Consider the following 5,397-nt stretch of genomic DNA (forward strand, 5'->3'; position numbering starts at 1 on the left):
TTCCCACGTTACACACAGTAAGTGTGCAGAAAGAAGACTGAATAAGGATAGAAAATAAACGAATGGGTCAAATAGTATCAGAATAGAATAGGTAGACTGTTAGACGCATGAACACTGTTGTTACAACTGGTCTTAGAGCATTTTGATTATTCTGTACGGAAATCCAAGACACTCCATTTAGTATGACATGTTTAGTATGGTTGCATAAGACAGATGGTTACTTACGGCAAACATGAAAGTAGGGTAGCTGGATGGGTGGGTGTAGAACATATAAATGTCTAGCAACCCAAATGTTGGGAGTTCGAATCTCATCCCAGACAATAAACATTTTAGCTAATGATCAACTTTTTCCTCCCTATTTGACCTATATATTTTCTATGTATTGATACGTAGGCTATGTGTGCTGTTTTTAAATGTATGTAGTTCTGTCCTTGAACTGTTCTTGTCTATGTTTTGTATTATGTCATGTTTCATGTTCTGTGTGGACCGTTTGAAGGGGGATGAGACCTCTTCAGAGGACCACCACTACGATGGAGGGTATGAGACCTCTTCAGAGGACCACCAACAGCCCATACGATGGAGGGTATGAGACCTCTTCAGAGAACCACGACCAGCTCCTACGATGGAGGGTACAAGACCTCTTCAGAGGACCACCACCAGCCCTTACGATGGAGGGTACAAGACCTCTTCAGAGGACCACCACCAGCTCCTACGATGGAGGGTACAAGACCTCTTCAGAGGACCACCACCAGCTCCTACGATGGAGGGTGAGACCTCTTCAGAGGACCACCACCAGCTCCTACGATGGAGGGTGAGACCTCTTCAGAGGACCACCACCAGCTCCTACGATGGAGGGTATGAGACCTCTTCAGAGGACCACCACCAGCCCATACGATGGAGGGTACAAGACCTCTTCAGAGGACCACCACCAGCCCCTACGATGGAGGGTGAGACCTCTTCAGAGGACCACCACCAGCTCCTACGATGGAGGGTACAAGACCTCTTCAGAGGACCACCACCAGCCCCTACGATGGAGGGTATGAGACCTCTTCAGAGGACCACCACCAGCTCCTACGATGGAGGGTATGAGACCTCTTCAGAGGACCACCACCAGCTCCTACGATGGAGGGTATGAGACCTCTTCAGAGGACCACCACCAGCTCCTACGATGGAGGGTATGAGACGTCTTTAGAGGACCACCACCAGCTCCTACGATAGAGGGTATGAGACCTCTTCAGAGGACCACCACCAGCCCATACGATGGAGGGTACAAGACCTCTTCAGAGGACCACCACCAGCCCCTACGATGGAGGGTATGAGACCTCTTCAGAGGACCACCACCAGCCCTTACGATGGAGGGTACAAGATCTCTTCAGAGGACCACCACCAGCCCTTACGATGGAGGGTATGAGACCTCTTCAGAGGACCACCACCAGCTCCTACGATGGAGGGTATGAGACCTCTTCAGAGGACCACCACCAGCTCCTACGATGGAGGGTATGAGACCTCTTCAGAGGACCACCACCAGCTCCTACGATGGAGGGTATGAGACCTCTTCAGAGGACCACCACCAGCTCCTACGATGGAGGGTATGAGACCTCTTCAGAGGACCACCACCAGCTCCTACGATGGAGGGTATGAGACCTCTTCAGAGGACCACCACCAGCTCCTACGATGGAGGGTATGAGACGTCTTTAGAGGACCACCACCAGCTCCTACGATGGAGGGTATGAGACCTCTTCAGAGGACCACCACCAGCTCCTACGATGGAGGGTATGAGACCTCTTCAGAGGACCACCACCAGCTCCTACGATGGAGGGTATGAGACCTCTTTAGAGGACCACCACCAGCTCCTACGATGGAGGGTATGAGACCTCTTCAGAGGACCACCACCAGCTCCTACGATGGAGGGTATGAGACCTCTTCAGAGGACCACCACCAGCTCCTACGATGGAGGGTATGAGACGTCTTTAGAGGACCACCACCAGCTCCTACGATGGAGGGTATGAGACCTCTTCAGAGGACCACCACCAGCTCCTACGATGGAGGGTATGAGACCTCTTCAGAGGACCACCACCAGCTCCTACGATGGAGGGTATGAGACCTCTTCAGAGGACTACCACCAGCTCCTACAATGGAGGGTATGAGACCTCTGGACGTCTTCATGCTTATCAGCTCTATGAGCATCAGGCCAAAAGCATTCTGCACGGATGTTTTGTTATCATGCATTTCTAGAATCTGTTTTAATTATTTGTTAGAACTGTGGACACCAATGTTTTGTAGCAGGCTTATGGGAACAAGGAGCGCGCTAGCCAGGTACTGGTGGAAGAGAAGATCCGGAGAAGAAGTGGTGGTGGATAGGCCACACCCTCCGAACGCCCCCTTTCCAACATCACCAGGCAAGCTGTATCCTGGAACCCACAAGGGAAAAGTGCAGACTGAATTAACACCTGGAGGTGGGAGATGAAGGAAGATACAAGGAAAACCAGCATGAGGTGGAACCACAGGAGGTTGGTGGCACCTTAATTGGGGAGGACGGGCTCTTGGTAATGCCTGGAGCGGAATAAGTGGAATGGTATCAAATACATCAAACACATGGTTTGATGTCATTCCATGCAGCCATTATTATAGGCTGTTCTCCCCTCAGCAGCCTCCACTGTACTGTGGAATGAGAAGAAGAATACTGGCCAGAACGGTGTGATGGAGAGCAGCCTCCACTGTACTGTGGAATGAGAAGAATACTGCCCAGAACAGGGAGATGGAGAGCAGCCTCCACTGTACTGTGGAATGAGAAGAAGAATACTGCCCAGGACAGTGAGATGGAGAGCAGCCTCCACTGTACTGTGGAATGAGAATTAGAATACTGCCCAGAACAGCGAGATGGAGAGCAGCCTCCACTGTATTGTGGAATGAGAAGAAGAATACTGCCCAGAACAGGGAGATGGAGAGCAGCCTCCACTGTACTGTGGAATGAGAAGAAGAATACTGCCCAGAACAGTGAGATGGAGAGCAGCCTCCACTGTACTGTGGAATGAGAAGAAGAATACTGCCCAGAACAGTGAGATGGAGAGCAGCCTCCACTGTACTGTGGAATGAGAAGAAGAATACTGCCCAGAACAGGGAGATGGAGAGCAGCCTCCACTGTACTGTGGAATGAGAAGAAAAGTACTGCCCAGAACAGTGAGACGGAGAGCAGTTGTCAGTGGTCTGCTCCCAAAAGAGCAATGGGCCTAAGCAATTAAATTAATGTTATGAGAAGTTTTGCCTCTGCTATTCATTTCAGTTTCCCTTTAACTTTTACTGTCTATACCAGATCTTCCCAACTCTCTCCTCGAGACCCCCCCCCCCAGGAGATTAGGGTTAAAACAAAACACTTGATTCAATTAGTCAAAGGCTTGATGATTAGTTGACTAATTGTTGACTAATTGTAGTTGACTTCATCACACGTCATCGTGGGTGCAAGTAATTATCAGGTAGAAGAGGAAACCAGCAGTAGTCCAGACCTCATACAGTAAGATTTAAATAGCCCTGGTCTATACAGTACATGTTAGTATAAATCCACAACATACTTCACAAACCTGCATGCTTTACGTGCATTATCTTCCACCACAGCTGAATAAGGAAGTAAAAGGTTAAGTATCTTGGCCAAGGGTACACTCTGAACTACCATCCACATGACCACCCCAGTTGGCATGGGTTTACAGTTGAGGAATGACCTGTGCCTAACCTCTGGCACAAAGAATCACACACTCTCTCTCGCTCATGTAGCAAATAAGTGAAGGATAGGCTGAAAGGTCTGTGCAGACAGGAGAGGTGAATAAAGATCAAACAGAAGCCAATAGGGTAAATAGTTAGACTGTTCGATGCATGAACACTAGATGGGGCGTGCTCTCTCTGCTGTCTCCTGAAGTCCACGATCAGCCCCTTCAGTTTGTTGACTTTGAGGGAGAGGGTATTTTCCTGGCACCACTCCACCAGGGCCCTCACCTTCCTGTAGGCCGTCTCGTTGTGTCGTCTTGATGATTGAGTTGGAGACGTGCGAGGCCACACAGTCATGGGTGAACAGGGAGTACAGGAGGGGTCTGTGGTTTATGCGGAAAATGAAAGCAAATAGACAGGTTAAGAAATTAGAGAAGTATTAGGAAATTAAATTAAAACTTTACAGTTCCTACAGTATCAAATACATCTAATCCAATCTAGTGTCTAATCCAAAGGCCAGTTAAGAATAATGTGTGTAACCTATATTTCAATGACTTTCCAGCATGTGCCTCACACTGTGCTCGCTACACCACCATAAAATACTCTGTGTGTTTGTATTGTTCCCATCGTTGCAGCAAATATTGGAGCATCGATTTGTTCCCCTGTTGTTTGTCAGAGATAAATTGGACATTTAAATAAATGTGAAATTCAACCTTAAGGTTCAAGGTTTTTCTGTGTAGCTAACTAAGTTCAACAACTGGGGTTGATATGTGGTTAGTTGGCATCTTGTTTAGATCTGTAATCAAAGTTCCTTGACCTCACACAGGTGTGTGCTGCCTTCAACGAATGACCGTAGTCATATAAAAGATGGTGGATAAATGAAGAGTTTACTCAGGCCGTTTACCATTGGAGGCAAAACAGTCAGTAACGGTCTACTTAACCGGGTGTGTCTTGCATAGACATCAATGCAATAGGAGCTGGGTCTGGTCTACTTAGTTAAATGACTTTCATAGACGGATGGGTTGTTTAGTAACAAAACTGATGGAGCAAAACAGGCTGGGTTGGCTTAGAGTCAAAGGATTGTTGATATCATTTAAACGATATTTCCCCTCCATATTTTTATTGAAATGAATAAATAAATGTGCACTTGTTGTCTCTCAAATACATCGTTACAGTTTTGGTTAGCTAGCTAGTGAATTTTAGCCATTATTCGCCTAGACGTGACAAGAGTCAAAACACCTCAAAACAAGACATGGTATCGATAACAATATGTACAATGACCTGAAACAAGTCACCTACGATTCCCCACATGGCAGCTTCTTGTCATTTTTTCTAGCTATGACCTTCCAGAATCATAACAACACCCGGACATCTGCCCCATCGATGAGCACGCATCGTTTCTGTGATGTTTATGAACCAGAAAAAAACAGCAAGTGGGGTGTCTCGCTTCTTCTTCCGTCTCTGGTCCTATTTCGGTTGTCAAAAGTTACCACAGCCACAAAGTCAAAATGGACTATATCATAAAAATGAATGAAAACCCAAAATGTTTTTTTTGGTCTTAATTTGAAGTTAGGCATAACGTTAGGTTTAGAATGAGTTTTTAAGAATATGAATTGTTGAAATAGGTGGGTTTTAGCCACAACTATGACTTTGTGGCAACTACATTTAGCAGATGCTCTTATGCAGAGTGACTTACAG

This window comes from Salmo salar, chromosome ssa17, assembly GCF_905237065.1.
Source record: "Salmo salar chromosome ssa17, Ssal_v3.1, whole genome shotgun sequence".
NCBI lineage: Eukaryota > Metazoa > Chordata > Actinopteri > Salmoniformes > Salmonidae > Salmo > Salmo salar.